Source organism: Colias eurytheme, chromosome 24 (genome assembly GCF_061535395.1).
Source record: "Colias eurytheme isolate Ceu_HAF_F1 chromosome 24, ilColEury1 Martin Lab GWU primary, whole genome shotgun sequence".
Taxonomy (NCBI): Eukaryota; Metazoa; Arthropoda; class Insecta; order Lepidoptera; family Pieridae; genus Colias; species Colias eurytheme.
This window is the reverse complement of record NC_143003.1, coordinates 4,816,675-4,841,991: the sequence shown is the minus strand read 5'-3', so window position 1 is coordinate 4,841,991 and position 25,317 is coordinate 4,816,675. Positions and strand designations below refer to the sequence as shown.

Sequence of the window (25,317 nt, the reverse complement as noted above, 5' to 3'; positions counted from 1 at the left end):
TCACCGTGTGTGACGCGCTTTACATTCACGCCATCTAGAGTTAAATCTTTATCATTTTTGTATACGTCTGTGTGTGTAAACGACCCTGTATGCAATGACAGATGTTAAAACGCATAATTTTACCGAATTGGGTGGATTTTAAGGCAATGATATAACATATTTCAATAAAATATAATATTCAGTAACCGCCATGACTATTCCTAGGTTTGATGACTATTCCAATTACGCAAAAACTCAAATAAACTAGAAATGTAGAATTCAGCGCCATCTAGCGGGATATTGGCTGGGAACAGATCGTTGCAATCACCTACTAGCGGTCCGCCCCGGCTTCGCCCGTGGTACATACGAAAAATAGATGTTGGCCGATTCTCAGACTTACCCGATATGCACAGAAAATTTCATGAGAATCGGTCCACCCGTTTCGGAGGAGTATGCAGACTAACATTGTGACACGAGAATTTTATATACATATGTATAAGAATATATAAAAATGAATCGCAAAATGTGTTGGTAAGCGCATAACTCGAGAACGGCTGAACCGATTTCGATAATTCTTTTTTTATTATATTCCTTGAAGTACGAGGATGGTTCTTATGTAGAGAAAACGTAAACATGTACCACGGGCGAAGCCGGGGCGGACCGCTAGTATAAGATAAATCAAAAGCTCATTTTTTATCAATGATACAGAAGTACTGTTTCTTTCTTCTCGCCACTGAGAGGTATATATGCGCAATAGGTTATATTATGAATTAGCCTTAGCGTTCTTATTTGAAGGATTTGTTTGTTACATTTGTCGGTGTTGAAAATATAGTATTTTTGCGTACTATATATGTTTTCAACAGTATATAGTACGCAGACCCGAAATATAGTACAATACTATATACATATTATAGTACGGTTGGCAACCCTACCTGACACTGAGGTTTGAAGAAATGTGATAGTGATTTTGTGATTTAGGATAATAATTTTAATTGATAATAAATATGTGTATGGAATTATAGATTTATCTTTGCACAGAGAAAATTTGGTTTTGTTTATTTATTGTTGAAACTTTTCAATTTGTATATAATTAAAATTATACAGTATAGAATTTTCTTAACTAACCAAAACTGTCTTGTAAATTATCCAAATGTTTTCGAAAAATACCAGTGCGGTGATTTTTAGTGAATCATTATGATCAGCAATCCAAATAATGTTATTGTTAAGATTAATAATTTCTATAGGTATATTATTATTGTCATAAAGTAAGGAATGAAAAATTTTACGAGAATTAATGAATGTGGCTATTTATCTTTTTTTATTGATTTATTTTAGAGATTTTTTATACAATATTGTCAAAACTGTGACATTTATTACGTTTATAAACACCAGCTCACATACCGTCATATCCTCCAACATTGCCTTTCCAGCCTATCTTTGCCCAAATAGAAATTTTAACTTTCCCGAGTGTTTATGTGGAGTAGCATGACATTTAAGACTTGTTTTGTTTTGTGGTAGAAAATTAAAGTCTTTTCTCGTAACACTGATTAGATATCACATGTATAACGTCAATCAGTCTGCTGCTACATGTCGACAAAGAAGGAGGTGTTTTGGTGGTGCCAAATTTTTCTAAAAAAACTTGTCTCTGATCACTGGGAATCAATTAGAATACGTGGATATATCTTATTATTTATTAAACTAGAATATAAAAAAGGAGGTTATTTGTTATTTCCAAGCAAAAATACGTAGTATTATAGGAGTTTTGTGGCCGGGCAATGTTAGGTTAATAAACGTAGTGTGACCTATCCCAACATTGCCCAACCGTTTTGAGGTGCTAGGGCTGACACATTTTTAACAGACTTCTCAAATAGGTAGCAAGGTAATTTTTTTTAGGTATAAATTAAGTACACAGCATGTTTTTTCTTTTAGGTACCTAGGTAGGATTGTACGAGTATGTATGCCTACCTAGGTACTTTTTAAATGTTTAGTAGAAGTTACGTATAGGTACATAAATATTCATAATTTCAGTGTCATTTTAAAGATATACCTAGAAACAGTACGAACGCAATATTATTGCATGTGTACCTACCTATTACTTGTTACCCACCTACATATTTTATTAAACTTAATTTTTTCATCCTTTACCTAGTTGATTTTTTTGTGACAACCCTATACCCTAAAGATTTTTGTATGAAGATTGTGAGAAAATTACACCTAACTTTGCCCATACAATTTAATGAAGATCTACTTATTTTGGATCATTTTTTGTAAGAGATTCGGCATCTTTGCCTTGTCTTGTACTTTGTCTCTTAAAAACAGCTACGTAAGTCTTAAAATGGCTGAAATATTAAAGGTGGGCAAAGTTGTATACTTTTCCACCTTACTTCGCCCACCTCTTTCTTCCTTATTTTTAGAGAAACTATTAAGAATATGATTATTTCAAGTATATCTATTCATTCTAAATTCAATTCCCTACTCAAATAACAGCATCAATTCTGTCCATATTTTGTTTTTTCTTGTATATGATCAAAACACTGTGAAAAGCGGGCAATGTTGGAGGATATGACGGTATTATAGTAAGTGTGAATACTTTTGTAAAATAAATAAAAATATTTTGTATGGTAGTGTGCAGTGATATCGCGGAGAGATAAAATAAATAAATGGGTTTTATATGAATGAATTGAATTTTATTTACATCCTTTAAATTCATGCTCAACTGTCGAATGTCACGTGTCAAATGTCACGTGTGTCGAATTTCACGTGTGTCGAATGTCACGTGTGTCGAATGTCACGTGTGTCGAGTTTATGAAAATAATAACACTAAACAAATCAAAAATGTTTGCCAAAATATGTCTCACTTCTGAGCGCTGTAAAACTTTAGCTATTGACGTAATGAAAAAATGTTGTATGTAAAAGTTGTTCCTCGAAAAACAATCTACAAAAACAGTCTAATATCATTTCTTCGTAAAATGATAAAAAAAAGTTTTATTGAAAAATATAAATAGCTCTAATTTCTGAACATTTTCGCTTATAACTTTTTTATTTATAGTTCTACGACAAAAAGTTACTGAATCAAAGTTGTAGAGAATTTAATTTGCAGCAAATAATGTTACCATTGCTATATTATCAGATAAATAGTTTAAGGGATATATCGTTAAAACCATTTCGACCGCTATTTTCAAGATGGCGGCCATGGGACAAGGGTGGCGACCCCACAAACTTGGTTTTAGCTTCACATTGACCCCCCCCCCTACACATCAAAAAAATAAAATTGCGTCCTCTAAAAAACGCAAGGTCAGGCCTAATTCCTAAAAAATGTAACATTTCAATGGACAAATTCTTTTTTTTGCTATTGACTTGATTGGACTAATATTTTATCTAAGATCGAATAGCCTGTGCCAACTGTACCATCTGACATTTGACAATAGCTAGCAACTTTTAGTATCATTGACTTTTTACAGATGGCGCTAAAATGAAATTTTTATTTTCTGCTTCTGTTCCATTAATTACTTTTTATGTTGATTTCATTATTTATATTTACATGGTTATTATATTAAGTTAACAAAAATATGGATTTCATATTAATATTTTTTCACAAACTTTTAAATCAATGTTGTGCGCACACTTATTTTGTCTATGAAAAAAGAAAAGAAACGTCTAGTCCATGGATTCATTTGACAGTTTGCTCTGGGGCTTCTGTCGCGTTCAGTGCTTCAATTGGTGTTACGGTATATGAATGGATTTATTTCGCTTTATGAAGTGTTTTTATGAAGTTGTGAATGATAATTGTCGAAATTATCGCCTTTCCTCTATCTAAAATTAGTGGTGTGATTATTAGTGAATAAAAAGGTTGAGTTGATTAGAAATAACGTGCGTAAGTGGACAAAATTGTGTTATATTATTTCAACTTCGCCGGCTTGTTGTGGTGAGTACAATCGATATTTACCCCCCTTTTTTGTTGATTGTTTAGATAATTTCTTATTTAATATGCAGATAAATGTACGTTAATTCATATATAAACTCGTCTGTAGTTACGGGTCAAACGTAAACACAAAGGAAAATCAAAATGTATATTGTTTATTGCACGGTTAGTATCCTTCATTTCTAGCTAAGTACTTACCGTGTTCTTATTGCATTGTTATTATTACTACAAACTTGATTGACGCTCAATAATAATAAATTTTATCGTGGTTTTTGCATGTGATTATGTTGTATTTCATTCAAATATTGATAATAAACGGCCGTTTTTGTACGTAATGTTGATATCATCGACTGCGTGTTCCCTTTTCAAATATTCTAACTAGGTTTAACAGCAAAGTGGATTTAAATTTGTTCTAATTTCAAATTTCGTTATCTAAATTTAAATTTACCTCCTGATTAAATATTTATATTTTTGTATTATAAAAAAATAATTATTAGTTAATTTAAGTTGTATAAATTTCTACAATAAGTCATATTGTGATTATTAATTGTATACTATAATAATATACTTACCTGATTATTTTGATTACAAAAATTAATCAAGTTATAAATTGTGTCTTGTCCTTTTAAAAAATATCTAAAACTGCATAGAACTTTTTTCACAAACATAAATTATAATTAAACAGTTAAAAAGAGGACTCCTACTTATTATATTTAGTAGAACAAACTAAAACATAATTCAATAATTACAGTACTAAGAGAGTATAAAACCTAAATTGCTATTACCTACCTACAAAATAATTCAAAATATTTGTGCTATAAGAAGGTATATAATATTTCTTTTTTCTGTTTCTAAAAAGCTCCTATATAAAATATTTACAGATCTGTATTGTACAATATACTTGAAAGTAACATAAAATATTATAAAGATAGTAAAATTTTTATTATTTTTCATTAGAAATTCAATTTAACAAAATATAAGTTATACTTTGAAATATTGTTTCATGATGGAACAACTATTACAATATTATTTCCTAAATATTGTAATACTGTGATGGAACTGCTTAACATGTGTCTTATACTTTTTATAATCCTCTAGTTGTATACTTATTACTTTAAGTGCCAAAATACCTAAATTCCATATATACAATTTCCCACAAACAAACGGAAAGTCACACTTAAACTTTATATGAAACGCACACAAACAGTAAAATAAACTATGAGATCATAGTTGACCTTTTAAATTTGCATGATTACGCCACAGTCAATTTTGTTGTAGCTTTTTATTAATTAACTGCAAGAGCCAAAAGTAAATTAAAATATAAATGGTTGTTAAAAATGAGAACAAATTTTATTCCGTTTTACGTTTTAGATTCAAAATATGAGAGTTGCTTCAGAAAGTATGAAATTGTGCAAAGTGAGTCGCTTTAAAGTTTATTGCATTTATGTTCTGTTGACCGTATTCCTGAAGTGACGTAATTTATTTAAGTCTTTTTAAATAAAGTAAAATGTTTAGTTTTTTCAATATTGAAATTATATTGAAATATAATTTTATGTAAGAGGTTATAAGTAATAGATAAATAATAAAAATAAAAAGTTCATTTATTTGCTTTCACAACTTAAACTATTACAAAGGAACTAAATATGTAAACATGTAGCATTTTCGTTGTGGAGGACTAGTGTCTGAAATAGGTCTGTGAAAGACCTGTAGTACAGATCACTAGCCCCCCTCGCGGATAGCACTACTAAAAATACATTTTAACTTTAAAGTTTCAATAATCAAACGACAATAAGAAGAGATAAGTACACATATTGCATTCCGATATGCACTGTAATTTATGTTCGTGGTTTTCCAATTGGTGCTTATAAATAGCCATTGTGTATATTTTCTTATTTTTGTATAAGTAGTATGTAAAATTAAAACATTGTAAACGTTAGAATGTGTGAAAATTACTTATAATATATGTGAAATTGAAATAATAATTTAATACCTACCTTCTTTTTTTATTGTATGATAGGGAAGCGCTTGAATACGATCTCGCCTGATGATAAGCGAGATGTGGCCTAAGATGGAGCGCGCTTCTTATAATATCAAGCGAAAAGTCCTTATTAATTCATTTTTTTTTACTTTTATAACAGACTAAGACAATGCGCCAGTACCACACTTCAAAATATTCATCATCATACCGTATACGGTACAGTAGGTAAATACGTTTCTGAATACGTAAAGTTACGAATACCCGCAAACAAATGTACCAACATTCATTACAATTGTGAACAATTACGATACCTGCATTGCAATTTGCAGCTAACCAGATGCATTATGACAAAAATGTAGATAAATTGAAGCTAAGAATAACGTCGTACCGCATTCCTCTCTGTTTTGGCGATAAAATGTGGTATTTACGCCCACAGCTTGCTACATCACTTCTTATGTGTATAATTTATTAAAATTTAATCTCCATATTCGGTTTTATTTGATAGTTTTCCATTTCGTTTGCAAAGTTTTAGGTAACGCGCTGTGTGTAAAGTTATAATTATTTTCGAGCTTTCCGCCATTGCTATAGAAAAACATAATTTAAATAATAAATTATGTTTTTCTATAGCAATGGCGGAAAGCTAAGTTAAGCTAAATAAGTTATGAATCCCTTTTAAGGATTAAAACCACAGAAAGTTTCGGTTCTCGATCGAGGATCTTCCTTTTGTAATATAACTTTTCCATTTTCCTCTTTCTATTAGAAAAATCCATCAAAGAGCATAAAAATTGTCGTTATACCTACATTATTATCTAAAAAAGGACCACCGTTTTGTTTTATTTATACGTTCTTACTTATTCGAGAAAAATAACATTATTATTCCATGATATTACAGAAAGTTATTAGTAAATTTTTAAAATACAATCAAATAGTGAAATATCAATCAGTAATATTTTATAGAAAGCAGGATATCATACAGTTACAAACATATTATATAACATATTCAATACAAAAACCCTCGCCGGAACACCATGTAGGTACGACGTATCTCTTCACACGATTATTGAATCATTTCTCCACCTTATCGAAAACGATTTTCACCTAATTATGACATTTATAGTGTAGAAAACTGCTCTCTAAAGCCAGCCTTGTACGAGCACTGACCGGTGCAATGCCCTAGCGAGGTTTGAGGCGCGCTCCACATGCGAACCGTGGAGAAACAATGATTCTCCCATCTGGAATTAAATCTGTGACGTCATCGGTTTTATCGTTTTATATAGGGTGTTCTCCATGGGAAGGCTAGCACGGCCGCTTTGTGTTTCCAGAAATGTTTTTATATTTAATTGATAATGAATGCAGTGGGAACGTAAGTTGCAGCAACGATATGAATGTTTTCAAAATTATTGAATAAAATACAGATTTTAATCATAGATAGTAGCAGTAGTGCATGTTTCGTCTTAAAAAAACAGATAAACCTATTTATTGCGGTGTGTGGTAAACTTGTTAAGTGATCATAGTGAATTTTCTGTAATGGAATTGGAAATACATCGCTAACTTATACTCGGTTATATGTAGTTTAGGAACAATTCAATTAGTGGTGATTGTAATATCACTGGGATAATGTGTGAGAACAATAGGCATAACAATCACTAGAACATCGGCGCTTTAACTAACTTTATTTACTTGAATCTAAACTTCTATATGCTTCTATATTAATATTATTAGGAGGAAAGTTTTTTGTGTTGATAATCTTAATACTATCTCGCCGGCTCCTTCCCAGGAGCCGTGGATATCTATGCAAGATTTCCCCACTTAAAAAACACGGTGGGTACGTAGTGGAATAATTGAATATTGGAAGCCTTTTTATTTTCATTTGTTTAGTTTATTGGGGAATGTAGATAACAGTAATGCTGTCAATCTTTATATCAATTTTTTATTGATAAGATAATATATAATATAGCGTAGGTATATCAGCGGTTAAAATGGTAAAGCCATCTGACTTCAATAAAAAACCCTAAAAAACCCTCATAGACTATAATAAAGATATTACGGATTATGTTTTGTTCTAGGATTACCTACTTTTATTAACTATTATTTATTGTTTTATGAATAGCTAAAAAACAATATAAGTGTATTATAATTTATAATGGACAACAGATTACAATATAATGATGTTACGTAAATAATAAATATTGAATGAATTATCACGTGTGTAATCTTATCATAATAAAAAGTTACTTTTTATGTATTTTTGTACGCTTTCTATATTTTATCTATGATAACACAATTTATATGTAATCCGATAATATATTATAAGAGGCCTTTCACAATTCTGTTGTACTAAATAATTTCATTTATATGTGGTATATAAATGCGTGATATAAAATAGTTCCATTATTGTATACTACGTTGCGTGACTATTGTAAATCACAGAATTTTAGTAAGTAGATATTGTCATTAGAACAAATTATTCTATAAATACTATGTAGTGAAGATTCTGTTTTATTTCTATGTGTGTAGTTAACAAACATTAACTGAACAAAAATAACGCATCAATTAACGCGTCATTTAAATCATACAAGAACATGAAGTTAGTTCTAAGTTCTAACCATAGAAATCTAAATAACAAGACACTAGAAGTCGTAAGCGTGCGTGACCTTGTCGCCACTCAGGTGATTTGCACAACACCAGTGCATTCGTCACTGTTCAGTTGCTCTGGAGACGTATGAGTGTATACATGGTGTGTTTCAGCAATTCCCATTGCGGAAATTCTTCCACAAGTTGTAATTATACTTATAAAGGAATAATATTTCATCGGAAAATATTTTTTTTTAGAAATAATGCCGTTTTTCCTTAAAATTATAGAATATTTACAAGTATTACGACTGTCACCATAGTAATCGAAATAACAATGAATGACACAGTCGACCATTCTTATTATCACGTTTGTTCGTATTGGAGCAAAAAGTCTCATATACTTAGGGATGTTATTCTAAAATAAACCGTAAATTCGTGCGTTAGGATACATATTCAAAAGATTAATTTAATAGTTAAGTTAGTTTTCACTAAAATCAAGCTGTCCAATAAAAGGCATAGTTTACTTGTGTGTACTGTTTAGCTTTCGGTTTGAATGTGTTGATTTTGGCGACAGCGGTTTTCATACGAATTATGACATTATAGCCCTTCTATGTGTCTTGTTATTTAGATTTCTATGGTTCTAACAGACATGTTAAATAACAACGTAACTATAAATTGCGTTTTAATTTCGTTGTGAAGCATTTAATTATATCGCCTTGAATAAAACAAAAGATAATAGGATGCTTTATGATATTAATTAATATGGCCGAATTAAAGGTGTCGCGTTCAGACTCATTTTTGTTAAGGTGCATTTACATCAAACGAACATAGAGCTAGAACAAGAGCATACTTTCGTGATCTTTTAGTAAACGTAAACATTCATTGTTGTTCAGTATTAGAACATTGCATTGAATCTTTCCGAACGCACTAAGAACAACGAAAGAATGCTCTACGCCTGTTTACACTAAAATAATTTGACATAGACATAGACATTTTTTCATTTTTCATAGGATGAAGAATCGCTCGTTTGATGTAAATGCACCGTTCTGTAAATAAAGTGTAGGTGTGTGCGTGGGTGCGGAGTTATTAAAATATTAACACATATTAACTAATGTGTGTTTTGATATTTTATGCCCAAAACATGGAAGGTCATCTTCTCTACAGCTCTAATGGGTATATAATTAGCAGATTATAGCGTAGGTAGAAAACTTAAGTAAATTACTTAAAGGTTAACAGAAGTGTACCTTTTTGATAGTTTTGATATGTTATTCTGTTAAACAAGTTTAGGGTGAAAATTGCTGGGCAGATTATAGTGAATAATTATGGAGATATAAGGACCTACCCAGATGGTAATGTTACGAAAAAAAATATGAATCTAGTTGCACCTTTTACAGTAGGTATAGTACCCTTTATTCCATTAATTCGCTTGCAGTTATATATTTTGCGTAATAATGTATTTAAACCTATGTAACTTGTAAGCATTAAAATTATTTTCATCAACTAGAGTTTAGATTTACCTCATATTATAAAAATTACCTAACCATTTAGGTACTGAATATTAAAAAATCGGATTGCTAAGACATAATGTTCTCGTGTATAAACTATACCTACAGCATGTGATGAAATATTATGAACACATCCTAAATGCAGTAATCAGTCATATTATGATAGAAATACAATATAGCTTACTTGCTACTGCGCAATAGAATTTATTTCATAGTTTATTATTATTACATACATTCTACGGAATTTTAACGTCTTTTTACTAACCTCACCATATTTATTGTGTCTAGACATATCTGGTTATTTATTGTGTATAGGAAGGCCATTTAATAAATATTAAATTGGTTTCAGGCGTAGAGCCAAGTTATATTTTGTAAAAGGGTGGCTAAAGGAAATATTGTGTAAAATCATTTACAGATTTTGTAAATTTTCTATGAAATCCAAACTTTATAGAATGGTGGCATTTCCAATGGGCATTTCTCGTTGTTTCCTTGTATTTTGTGAGGTTAATGACCTGAATATTTTCATAGATTAAGTATTTTTCATAAAATAAACGTGTGCTTTGCTTTAACTTTTAATCTAATTTCATCTAGCAGCTAATAATTGCATTATTATTACCTGCTATAGATGTTATAGTAGTTATAGTTGAAAAACTTACTCATTACCTACCGAGTCTACTAGTATTAAATCATTCCTACATATTTGCAACGAAATTAACTTAATTACACATATCAATAGTATTTAATAACACGTATATTTCGAGCATCAACGATTACTTTGTACATGCTAAATGTATAAAATGAAATATGTACACATACAAGTAGATACAATATATTAAGTGAAACATCGCACGCATGTCATGCAAAAACGAAGCCAGCACGAGCGTTTAATAAAAGTTACAATATAATATTGTGCACACGTGCTGTTCACTCCGCATAATACTCACATATTATACACTCCATAATATATTAAGGCTTATACATGCGCTAATAACCTTTTGACCATACTTGACGGATCTCAAACCTCTCCCGCTGCACCTCCTTTTTTCCTCGCATTTTGTATTTAAAAAGATACCAATCAGTGAAACAAAAAATCCTCGTCAGGGACTGTTGTGTAACTGATAATTTATTAAACATAAAATTTTCAGAGCTCTAAGTCAGCAGGTTACGAAGTTTATAGAGTATTTGCGGAAAAATCGATGACCACGGCACATTTTTTTTCTAGAAATCTATTAACTTTGGAAAAAAGTCCTCGCGAGCAATTAAAGATCAAAGACCATCCTATTTTATATATTTTTTTCGGTATTGTGCTTTATGTTGTACCAGACATTATAGAGGTTGAACATAGTCGAAATTGCCGGGTAACGGCTTAAAGACCGCCTCCTTGGTACAGTGGTTGACGCGTGAGCGTAGAACCGGGGGGTTCTTCTGGGTTCGATTCCCGGTGGAGACGAATAAAAAAAAGGTCTCGGTCTGGCAGGACACAGGAGGCTGATCATCTACTTGTCCCCAAAAGAAAAATCGATCAGTGAAACAGATGTTACCTGCATAACGCATCTGCCCCTTACCCCACTTGGGGACATGGGACTTCACTTTTTTTTTAATATATTAAAATACTACATTATATATCTATCTTTTATACACGTCTTTCACCAGAAGTCGAGTTCATACATAAACTATTCAACGTAGTATCTCCATGTTACATAACGGTATTTATTTGTGAAAACAGAACATGAATGAAATATAAATGAACGTTAGAATATTTAAGTGGTTAATTCATACAATTAAAATGGAAGAAAGTAAAGCGCGAAAGAAGTTCTCGTTCTCGTTGCGCTCTTCGAAGAAATCTCATTTATATTTAAGCTGTTGTTGCCGTAAATAAATTATTTAAATTGGTCTTATCTACAGTTCTCTTGAGGGGGGAAAGTGTTGTAAGAGATATGGTTCTTTATTTATGCACTGCATTGGCTTAAAATGGCAATTGGGGCCTTCAAGAAGGGTAATATTAAAAGACAAGAAATGAATAAAATTATGAACATTTTTATGCATCGTTTATCATCGAGATGAGTATTTTTACCCCTTTTCTTCATGGTTCAATACTTGATCTTGACACGCGTGGCATTGAGCAAATTGCATCTACTATTGACCGTGACCTGGCTGAACAAATTTAGATTCAGGTAAGTAATGGTTCTATAATATAATGTCTATTCATTTCTACAAGTAGGTAAACTCTCGACCACAGATTAGGTACTAAACAAGTAAATAGTTATGCCGCGGCTTCCACCTAGTTAGGGAAATTAATATCTTCTGTTCATAAAATTATACAAATTATGCGCCTAATTATGGTAATGTCTTTATGACCTGAAGTTAAACAAAGTCGTAAAGAAAGTACGTATAAGTAGTCGAATCAAAACAATACAAATGTGGCCTGAGAGAAATGGACACATTATAACTGTCCCGCCACGCTTCGCCGGTCTCGCGAAGAAGCGTGTAATTAAATATGGTAATATAATTTATGAACCTCTTTAATCGATGATAAGCTTAAGTAAAAAATTAAACAGCTTTTAACGCGATTGTTGATTATAAACAGAGTTAATAATTTGAGTTATTGCAATGGAATAAAGATGGGCTCGTTGTTCTGATCATTACAGTATAAGAAAATATTAAATTGATATTTACTTCGTAGACTTCTTGTTGATAGGAAATAAGATTTTGATATCAATTTACATTCGACATAGATACTGAGTAGTTTTAAGGCCCCCTTGTACTGACAATTTAGGCATTTTAGGCACTGAGACGGCTCGCGCCCGCGTTGCGCAGGAGCCGGCGCGACATGAACTCCGGTGACCTAAGAAGGCGGGCGATTACGACACAGTATAAATAAATCAGTAGTTCGATTTTATTTGCTATCGTGGGAATGTTGTTGATAAATAAATTCACTACATATACCATTAAGCGAGCAATATTTGCATATTTATATACATATATTTGTTTGTATTCATACAGTGTGGAAATTTTCGATGTGCCCTGAAAGGAAAGTACTTGAAATACTAAGGATATCAAATTTTTCTGAAAGGAAACATTCCTTTATTTAAAAAAAATAGAACTAAATTCAAAGAGTATCTAAAATTCACTTGCTTCGACTGGGAAACGAAAAATCTAATTTTATTTTCCAAATCGATAGAAACAATATAAAAGATAATTTATTGTTTATTTCTCGTAAAAATATTTGCTCTTAGAAATAAAAATATCATGGAATCGAACATTTTTATTGTGGCATCAACATCATATGTAAACATAAAGAACGCTACTGGTTTTTTGGTCTATTTCATAAATACATTTAAAATTTAAAATGAAACTCTCGTTCTGGATAGGTACATTAATTTATTTTCTTCTGAAAATATTGGTAATAATAATTAAAAGTAAAACAAATAAAGAAGGCAAAATAATCAATTAATGAATATTATTGTATACAATATCGAACCTTTTTAAGAAATGTATAAAATACTTTTTTATGAATTATTAATTATTATTATCATACACTTGATCATACATAATATTATGTTACCGGCAATATATTAAACCCTTCTTAGTAAATGTATGTTATTCCGAGAAACGGTCGGAATGATATAAATTATATTCGTCACATCTTTAAATCTGAACTTTCCTTCAGTAGCAAGCACATTTGCAAATGTCGGTGGTTTTTGGGGTAGCGATTATCCAATATGAGGTCAAAACTAAAATCCAAGATGGCGCCGACGAAAATTTGAAATGTTTTCGTCATGGGTGTCATTTTCAAAGAGTTGGAGTAGCTATTAATCAATATGAGGTCAAATCTAAAATCCAAAATGGCGCCGACGAAAATTTGACATCATGTCGTCACGGGTGTCATTTTCATGGTTTTGGGGGTAGCTATTAACCAATATGAGGTCAAAACTAAAATCCAAGATGGCGCTGACGAAAATTTGATATCTTTTCGTGATGGGTGTCTTTTTCATGGTTTTTGGGGTATCTATTTACCAATATGAGGTCAAAACTAAAATCCAAGATGGCGCCGACGAAAAATTTGAAATCTTTTCGTTATGGGTGTCATTTTCATGGTTTTTGGGGTAGCTATTAACCAATACGAGGTCAAAACTAAAATCCAAGATGGCGCTGACGAAAATTTTACATATTTTCGTCATGGGTGTCTATTTCATGGTTTTTGGGGTAGCTATTTACCAATATGAGGTCAAAACTAAAATCCAAGATGGCGCCGACGAAAAATTTGACATCTTTTCGTCACGGGTGTCATTTTCAAGGTTGTTGAGATTGGATTATAGTTTTGATCTCATATTCACTAATAGCTACCGCAAAAACCATGAAAATGACACCCATGACGAATAGATGTAAAATTTTCGTCGGCGCCATCTTGGATTATAGTTTTGACCTCATATTCACTAATAGCTACCGCAAAAACCATGAAAATGACACCCATGACGAATAGATGTAAAATTTTTGTCGGCGCCATCTTGGATTATAGTTTTGACCTCATATTCGTTAATAGCTTGCCCAAAAACCATGAAAATGACACCCATCACGAAAATAAGTCAAATTTTCGTCAGTGCCATCTTGGATTATAGTTTTGACCTCATATTCGTTAATAGCTACCCCAAAAACCATGAAAATGACACCCATGACGAAAAGATGTCAAATTTTTCGTCGGCGCCATCTTGGATTTTAGTTTTGACCTCATATTGGTTAATAGCTACCCCAAAAACCATGAAAATGACACCCATGACGAAAAGATGTCAAATTTTTCGTCGGCGCCATCTTGGATTTTAGTTTTGACATCATATTGGTTAATAGCTACCCCAAAAACCATGAAAATGACACCCATGACGAAAAGATGTAAAATTTTCGTCGGCGCCATCTTGGATTATAGTTTTGACCTCATATTCGTTAATAGCTTGCCCAAAAACCATGAAAATGACACCCATCACGAAAATAAGTCAAATTTTCGTCAGTGCCATCTTGGATTATAGTTTCGACCTAATATTCGTTAATAGCTACCCCAAAAACCGTGAAAATGACATCCATGACGAGAAGATGTCAAATTTTTTGTCGGCGCCATCTTGGATTTTAGTTTTGACCTCATATTGGTTAATAGCTACCCCAAAAACCATGAAAATGACACCCATGACGAAAAGATGTCAAATTTTTCGTCGGCGCCATCTTGGATTTTAGTTTTGACCTCATATTGGTTAATAGCTACCCCAAAAACCATGAAAATGACACCCATGACGAAAAGATGTAAAATTTTCGTCGGCGCCATCTTGGATTTTAGTTTTGACCTCATATTGGTTAATAGCTACCCCAAAAACCATGAAAATGACACCCATGACGAAAAGATGTAAAATTGTCGTCGGCGCCATCTTGGATTGTTGTTTCATAAAAATAATAATTGTCATACTCATACAGATGAACCAATATCATAATAGTCTTCCTACTAGTACTTCAAAACTTTGCCGCTATTCCTATTCAACATCCCATAATATAGAGGATCTCAGGCAAGGTAATTTTTAAAACATAATAATTTTAAATTACAAATAAACATTTTTTCTTTCTTTCTTTCTTTCTGGTAATTGTAATATGAAACTTGTGTTGATTTGAAGAATAAAATGGAAAATTTTATTTTTTTACATTTTTAGTTCTTTTGATTCCCGGTCGAAGAATATGAATTTTTGAAAATCTTTGAATGCAGTTCTATTTCTTTTAAAAATAAAGGAATGTTTCCTTTCAGCAAAATTTGCTATCTCCAGTATTTCTAGTACTTTCACCCAGGGCCCATCGAAAATTTCCACACTGTATTTAGTATTTACAAACAAAATATATAAATATGCAAATATTGCTCGTTTAATAGTATAGAATAAGAAGTTAATTTATTTACACCAACAATCCTAAGATAGGTAATAAAATCAAACTACTGATTTATTTATACCGTGACGTGCTCGCCGTTTTACTCGCCGCTCGGTTCTAATACGCGAGCGGCGACTACAACGTGGTCGGGAGCAAAACTAGCACAGGTCCTCCTTCGATGACGTCCGGCTGGACTCTGGCGGCACTGACGTGGTGCGCGCGAGTCGCATTTTACGTATTATATTTTATATAGAAAAAAATAAGGGCTAAATTATAAATCTATCCAAAAATTTCCCTGTAAAACCTGATTAGTAAATGAAATGTAAAATTTTCATAAACATAGCGTTCCCCTAATTCTCATAAAACTGATTATGCTTTCAAAATCGATGTTACTTCTGATTTTTTTTTGATCGAGTTAAATGTTTAATATTGTGTTTTTATCCAAAAAAGTCACTAGATCAAACGTTTATCTGTGCTATATATTTTTTTAGGATTTTAAATATGATGATTTCTATCCAAAAACCATGATTTAGAAACATACATTTTGAACAAGGGCGCCTTAATACCTTTACAAAAATAAAAACACTCACGAATTTGAAATGTAATTTTATAAGAAAGAAAAAAGAAAATAAGTCTCAGTGAGATCTCTATACAAACAGTGAGTTGTAATATTTTAAGAAATAAGTTAATTAAATTCGCTCGTTTTACGTGCCGTTGTCACGGGAAGGAAACAATATGTTTGATTATTATTGGACTGGTGTTTCGAAAAATTCTCGAGCTTCTTTCCTCTTTCATATAAGGCATGTAACTATATGACTATCTGAGTTTACTCATACTAGAGCTACACATAATTCAAAACAGCGGTTTTCCCAAAATATCAAGTTTTTGTATACATTACCATACACAATATGTGGTCTTTAATGTTTACCTATACGGGTATAACAGCTATCTAACAGCGCTAATGGTTACCTTGTATAAACAGATTTTACTACATTTTGTTTATAATGGCCACGTTTTAATTAAAACTATCTTTATCTTAATGAACACGGGAACTGACAGTGGCAAGGATATTGTAATTTTTATTTTTATTAATACCTGCATTTATGGTAAGGAAATTGCAGTTAAACTAAGTTTTTATTTTTAATAACTGATGGTATCTTATGAGAGGTGAGGAAGTTCAAGTTATTGAGATTTATTGAAAATTACCTATACATATATAATATTTAACTATATTATAAATATTTGTATTATTTGGTATAGGCAATAAGAATATACACACGTATGACCAATAATATCTACGTGCCAAAAATAGATAGGGAATAAAACGAGATATTTCATAAACATAATTTTATTAAGTATCTTTATGAAAGAAAAAGCAGTTGTTGGTACACACTTAAATATAAAACATGTTTGCTTTACACAAAATTAAATAAACACGATAATTAACCTCATACACAAGTTCAATATGACAATAGAATCGGCACAATCAAGATAACATAACCCCTTGTAATATTCACATCTGCGAACGTGGTCGAACGGTGAAACAATTTCCATCCACACATGATCTCTGGCAAACGCTTACCTACATAGACCCGCTTTGAGAACGTGTGGGGTTAGAGGGATCAAGTTAAAATGGTTCAGGTGCAACGCATGACCAATTGAATTAGAGCCGCACGTAGCGTAGGCACTCTTCGGCTTCTGAGACAGAGCAGGGGTCAAGTTAACTGGTCGGTAATGTCATACAAACAGTAAATGCGGTAATGATTGTTGCGTCATCGTTTATTCAATTGTTCGATGGTTGCATGTTGTTGATGTTTGAGACGCAGGTCAATACTTTGGTTGTAAGCATGCATGTGTTTTGTTAGCTGATTTAACTTTGATTGGAGGAAATCGTACAAGAAAAACACTTTTATTTAAAGCTTCTATATTATTTGGACGATAAACACTGAAATGTTTTTGCTAAAAAGAAGAACACTGAAATGTCCTATTGGTAAGTGATAGATGAATAATTCTCTACAAAAGAATAATTACGTATATTTAAATGTCTTTAAAGTAAATACATTTCCCGCGATGTATAAGATGATGTAATTGCCTTGGTATATATAAGTTTTAAGAACCTCTTACCGATGTCAATGCAAAAAAGACGACGAATATTCTAGCGAAATAAACAATGAAAATGATTTTAACCCAGTACAAAGCCTGTTACGTAATGAAAATCAATATCCAGAAGAAAATTGATTACTCCATTCAAAGTAACAGTAGTTTATATAAGGATAATCATATAAGGTAATAAAAGTACATCCATGAGCCAAGAAGTCCGTCAGAGGACAGACGTAAGTAATTGGAAAACTTTCAGGCCATGGAGCCGTGCACTAAAAGTTTGTAAAAGTTTAAAGTAAATTACGAATAAGTTACTTAATAAGTATAGCATATCTTGCAGCTAAGGGCAAATGAAGTTTTTTTTAATCTGATGTAGATATTGATGTGTAATGTTTCAGAGACAAAATTTAGTTTAAAAATGAAGTGAAATTTTTAACGAAATTTTATGATCGTCTTAATCTATTTTTTAGCTGCTTTGTTTGAAAATGATTGTTTAGTATCTATTATATGTCAGCAACGTAGCTTTCGTTATATAAAGTCTGAACATAGACGAACTAGATAAAAACATAGTTTGCAAAACAAGTTATGTCATACGCAATAAGCGAGACCGAAATTCATCGTTATACATATTTTGGGTCGTCAGCTTTTATACACGGAGAAGTTTGACGAATGCTCTACATGTACCTACTGTGTTTCAATTTCATTTTAGTGTATTCGAGTTTGGTACAGATGCACACTACAGTTTTATTTATTGATTTTCAGATAGATAGGTGTCCAGTCTGATGCATCTCTAGCGAAATGTTTTACTTCCACTAACGAGTGTATGTGAATTTTCTCGGGCGATTTCTGTCCTCTCGGGGATACTTGGTAATGTTTTAAATAGTTTCCGAGTTTACTATGTACTGTAATATAGTCCCTCACGGATGCCTAAAACGAAATTGTTAACATTTTATAAAGTACTTCGTTTCAGAGCAGCTGCTCATTATTATTTCTAAAAGAAAACATTAGAAGATCAAGTTGGAGTACCTTCACCGCGAAGTCTTAAATTCTTAATGGACGGAGTGTTTACATTAATTTTGCAGCGTCGCAAAAAGTCATTTCGCCAATTTCACAAGTCGGTAATTGTTGACGTAGCGACGCGTTAAATTGGAGCTGGGAAGTTATCAGAAAGTGTACAAGTTTGAGATGGTCTGACGGTTAGATACATAAGGAAAACTGTGAATTGCTACCGAGAAGTCTTGGACTGGGTTGCCTTTTTCTTTATTTTTTCTGATGAGTTTTTTTGGGATGGTTTGTTTGTTGTTCTGCTTCATGGGATATTTGAAATGTCCAATTAATATATTGAAAGTAGATAATTCTAATTAAGATAAGAGGAATGTATGCAGAGTTTGTTGAGTAAGACAAATAGCAGCGGAACTTCCTAACGAAATATCAATGTAGACTAATAAAATGTTCCTATACTGTATAGCTGAAACATTACTAATTGAAAATTGTTAAAAAGATAAAATGCGAATAAAACAAATAACTAGGATACCATTAAATTAGTAGAATTCAAATGACTAGCGCTTATTAGTTCGTGTATATTTGAAAGCTGCGTTATTTTGAAAATGAAGCAGTATTCACATTATAGAACTAAAAGCATGGCACATACAATTTCGCGGAACGAGCACTAAAACGGGCCCATTACGCGGCGTGACCACAAACTTAACTCGTTTTATACTCTGTTTAACAATTATTACTCATTTTGTGAACGACAATTTCTCTCTGTAGATGTTTTTGCGAAAATTTTGTTGTATTGTGATCGTCGGTTCGCTCAATGATTGTTTTGTGAATAAGATGTTCAGCATTTTTTTTATTCTCCTTTTGGGAGTTTATTGAATTGTTGTAAGGTATTGGTGGTACTTTATGTCAACCTTCTTAAACTCTAATTGTAATAGGTTTGTGTACAATCTCATAACAATTTTTTATAGTTGTTTCGTTCCTGATGAAGAATATTGTTTATTAAAGCAATAATTGGACGATTTTCCTAATATAGTCGTTATTTAATATGTAGACAATAATAAAAAATATGTAGATGATAAAAAAAAAACAATTCAAAAGGTAGGCCTACTTATGTGCTTATGCCTGATTATGCTTACAATTTGAGTAGACCGTAAAAATTTCATACGAATTCACATGATGAATTCGAGCAATGCAAAGAAAGTCGGTTCGCAGCTAATCAACGTCAATCTACGGCATTTTAATTTTTAATGAAATCTCTGAATTCCTCAGCATCGGGAGCGCTATTAACATTGTAATGTAGTCGCTTGATTGCACACAAGTCTCGTGTGTGTGTTCATGGAAATACGTTATTGGTATATCCCTACTAATGTTATAGAAAGAAAGAAGAAAGAAAGAAAATACATTTACAAATGCGAAGTTTTCGGGAGATATTATCGTATTCCGATGAAGCCTTCAATAGTCTGTCTGTCTGTCTATATATATATATATATATCAATCTATCTCTTTCTGTCTCTTACTCGTGCTAAAACTCAACCGATTAGGATGAAATTGTGTACAAAGTTAGTTTGAACACTAAGAAAGTACATATGATAGGAAAGGACATATTTTATCTCGGAAATCCCAGGAGAACGGTAAATATGACGGTTTTATTTGACTGCGACTTAAAAAATTGAATCATTGAATAACCATATGCAGTCTCGTTAATTATCGGTTGAATATCGACTGTGAAGTGTATAATAAGAATAGGCATTCATTTGAATACATTTAGTGATGTGCGACTTTTCTCTTTAGCTATCGACAGCAATTCATGTTCTACTCGTGAAAGGATTGGTTAAATTGGCAAATCTAGTTTATATTCTTTTGATGTTTATAAATAGGTGCATATGTAGTTCATGGATTTCTACCTTGTATAAATGCTTAAGATACCATGTATTTATTATTTAATTTATGACATTGTAGGAAAAATTTTCTTTCCGGTCCCTGATGATCAATTTTTCACATGATTTAATAATGAATATGTCTTGTCTTTAAAATACCAAAAGTAAATGAAATTCTCACATATGTCAGTGTAAAATGTCTATAAAATATCGTTAAGGTAAGGTAGTGTTCGAGCTTATAGTATCAGGCTGAAGCTAAAAGCATGTCTGTTCAGACTTTTATTTTGTCCTTTTACTCCTACTGAAACTCACGACTTGATAAAGTGAATGGAAATCGTGTTAATTGAATTGTAAAATGTAAGGTTTTTACATGTATATTTTATTATGAATAAAATTCGCAAATGTGCATCGTGATATGGAGTGTCGTAAATACATGTTTTGTTCATGTAAATTCCCATTGACCACCGAGCGCCCCGATCGGGGCGCGACACAATAGATTATCTATTGTGTCTGTGATTCCGGGGACTGATGGATTAATAAAGGGCAGGTGTGACATTTTGACATCATGTAAAAATTTAAACCTCAGTTAAATTGGCAATGTACTTTAGAAAATCAAGTAGAAAAATAAATATGAAATCCAAGCGTTTATATTAGTAATATTACTACAAAACTACTAAACGTAGGTGATGCTATTAATAATTAAAGTAAAAGTATTATTCATATAAAATGTGTTGAGAAATGCCTACGTAAAAACGTAGCAAGCGTATTGTTAACAGATAATTTAGTTGTTACGTCTGGTTACGAGCGTTCCATAATAAGGCATAAATCCAGTGGCATTATGCGTATCGCGTGTCAATCGAAGACTTACAAAAAGATCCTAATGTACGAGAAAGTTTATTGTTTTGCGCCTTTTTGTTGCCAAGTGCTGATAACAACCGAAACAAAGGTTGTTAAATATGGCAGAGTTTTAAAGGTGACCAGAAGAGAAGGTTTTCATAAAATTGGTCCTAGTAGATTTATTTAAAACCTAGTGCACTATACTTGTAATATTCTTGTTGTAGGGGTGAAAGGTGATATTTCTTCAGGGAAAATCTTTCGAACAGACTGGCCGGTTGTCAGGCTTCAATGGATAACAAAGAAAGTAAAAAAATCATCGTGTAGTATATCGGCTTAAGATTCCTTTAAGGAATAGTAGATAAGAAGTAATACCACAATATTATGGAGGTTCTTCTCCATAGATACTTTCCGAATGTTAAAAATATGTTATGACCATTCAAAAGTGCTTCTAAAGTCCGGTCGCGGAGCAGAAAGAATTTCGTACAATGACCTCTTTACCTACTGACAGTGGTCACAAACATTTTTGAATGAAGTGCAGTTTACATGAAATATTTGGAGGAGAAAATGTTTTTTACTAATTTATTAAATAAATGTCCTTTATTCATTTACAATACTTATTAGTTAGTTACATTTTAACTTTTTAATAACAACGATATATTATATAAAAAAAGTGTGCGTGTACACACATAAGAAGTGAAACTTCTTTATGACCTTATTTTTCAAAAAATAATTTACTATGTACAATATTAGATACAGAAATACGTTAGTCTTACACGCGATTTCGACTTTGGCGGATTTTGATTGGACATAAAGAGTTTGAGGTTTATTCTTATAAATTTTGAATTCACAAAATCATAATTGAACACCTGACACCAATCAATCAAACACAAACCTTACGCTCTCAGGTTAAAGGTTTACAATCCCTAAGGACGGCGGTCATTGCACCTGTGCGAGCAAGACACATTATTTTTACAAGGGAGTGACAGTGACAGGTAATAACAGGTTAATGTACGAAATTCTTCCTGCTCCGCGACCGGACTTTAGAAGAAGTCTAATTGAATAAATAAATGTTTGAGTTTGAGAATACCTACTGGTGTTTAAATTATTTAGTGGCTAGCATATAGAACGGAATAGCATGCACATAGAATAAACATTTTGTCATCTCAGGGGACTTCTTTTTACTGTGTGTTCTGACCGCAATTAGCCATATTATATTCTTATATATAATATAATTCGACCTAGTTCACTAAATAGGACGGAAAATAAAACCCACAAGGATGAATACTATTCCCAAAACAGTCCAGCTAAATTGTGTTAATACTTTTCCTAAAATGCTCCTGTGATTGTAAGAGCAAAACCTTTTATGGTATGAAATGTCACACTTAAAAGGGTTTATTTGAGATACCCATATTTTTCAGTTGTGTATTTACGTTTGGAACCCTTTTGTGAAGCACTATTGTTTTTTTTTTTAATTGTTGTATGTTGCTCTTAAAGGAAATGTTCAAAGTGATATCGGAGATCAAGAATTTTGTTATACTGTTTGTAAAAACCGGAATGATGCTTATAAATAGAATAATGTAATAATGAAATTTTATTAAAATTATTACTTTTCCTTAACTAATATATCCTCGTAACGTTCCAATATAGTACCTACTGTATTTTTATTTGTTTTACAAAATGAAAAACCTGGAATCGAACCCCATCCAATCAATAATGACCACTCCTAGTGGTGCATTAGCGTAATTGAGCCGAGGGTAAGCAAGTCAATTGGGATTGAAAGCAATTTAATGAAGTAGAATAATTTACACTGATTTGTATTTTAAAACACACGTCTTTAGGGAAATTTATTATTAATTGTTTATTTAATTATTAATAAAAATAATTTACTTGAATTTTAAGGATATTTAATGAATTGGGCGATCTCGTGAAGAAACATTTTTGCTTATGAAATAATGTTTCTTTAACATTACACTGTATAGTTTTATGTTTTGGTAGTTTTGAGATAGATGTTATAATATCAGATCCAAGCTGTTATTAACATGTTTTAAAAAAACCCTATAGCTTTTGTGAATGTGTCACCGTACTAGTACGGTGAATAATAAAAATAATGAAATTATAGGACTTATATTTAAGAAAGAAAACAGTGCAATAAATGTATCTAATTGAATGCCAGATTATGAATAATGAATTAATACAACTTGAATATAGGTAACGCAACGAAATAATCACGAACAATTAATAAAACAATACAATTAACCGTGTCAAGAATCAGTTATACGAAATGGAAAGGAACAAAGCCATATTGTCTGATGAAGGGTTGGCAGTGACCTCCATCGAACACGTTGCGTGTGCTAAATAATCTGTGTTTTATATAGCTGGTATAATATTTTATAATATGTTTTAAATGGATTAGCAAACAGAGATGTAAGGAATCATGCCTATATTCCATTTGCAACAGGATTTTTGATTAAAACTAATAACTAGCACCTAATCTATCTATATATATATATATAAAAATGAAACCCCTTTTCCTTGGTCACGGCATCACGCGTGTACGGATGGACCGATTTCGATAATTCTTTTTTATTATATTCCTTGAAGTACGAGGATGGTTCTTATGTAGAGAAAACGTAAATATGTACCACGGGCGAAGCCGGGGCGGACCGCTAGTCTTCTAAATGAATCGCAAAATGTGTTGGTAAGCGCATAACTCGAGAACGGCTGAACCAATTTCGATAATTATTTTTTTATTATATTCCTTGAAGTGCGAGGATGGTTCTTATGTAGAGAAAACGTAAATATGTACCACGGGCGAAGCCGGGGCGGACCGCTAGTAGCTTGATATTGATAGTATCCGGTTATTATAGGAATAGGTGTGATATATTATGCTTTACTAGCCAGAGTTTCCAACATTATTCTGATACAGAAAAACGCTTATTACTTATGTAGTAATTAGTAGAAGAACTTATATTTAGTTAATTACATTCAATTCTATTAGGAAAATGTAATGAATTTATGAAAATAAATTATGATCTCCTCAAAGGTGTAACAATCACATTTCGAGACACATAAAATTACTAAACAGTCATCAATATATTTATAGTGATACGTCACCATTTCGCGAAACGAATCCGTCTCTCCCCGTTGGTAAACTGGTAAACTCCATCCATATTTAGACAGCGGCTCCCACCGTCCGAGCCAGAATATCGAAATGATCTAAAATCGTATTTCAATATTTTCGTTTTTGTATTAATTTTGTGGGAGGTGTTATTGATGTTGTGAATTATTTTAAAAGGGCGGTGGGTAATTGAACGTAATTTTTTACGAGTTGACTATTGTTTGAGGTTTTGAATTAGGTATTGTATTATAAGTTTTTCTTAGTTTTGTGTTTTGTTCTATGGGAATTAAGTGTGACCTCGTTAAGTATTAAAGATATTAAATTCAATTTGTTATAGGTATAAAAAAAGACGTGTGGCACTCGGGGACTGCCGCGGTAAAGCTATTGCATGCTATGCCTTCAAGCCACACCTCCGCGCCCGTCGGAGTGGGGAGCGTGAGGTTTTTCGTTACTAAATTTCTGGATTCGGTCCCCGCGCTCAAGGCCCGCGATAGAATCTATGCAATAGCTTAAAAAACAAAAGAAAAATA

General features: G+C 32.1%; 1 protein-coding gene across 1 annotated transcript in view; it reads left to right on the top strand.

The window, feature by feature from the left end:
* The first annotated feature begins 3,674 nt into the window (after positions 1–3,674).
* Positions 3,675–25,317, top strand: part of siz (Brefeldin-resistant Arf-GEF family protein schizo) — a 182,867-nt gene continuing 161,224 nt past the window's right edge. Inside the window, exon 1 of the mRNA XM_090115939.1 lies at positions 3,675–3,904. The gene's annotated coding sequence lies outside the window, so the exon portion shown is untranslated. The remainder of the gene's footprint in view (positions 3,905–25,317) is intronic.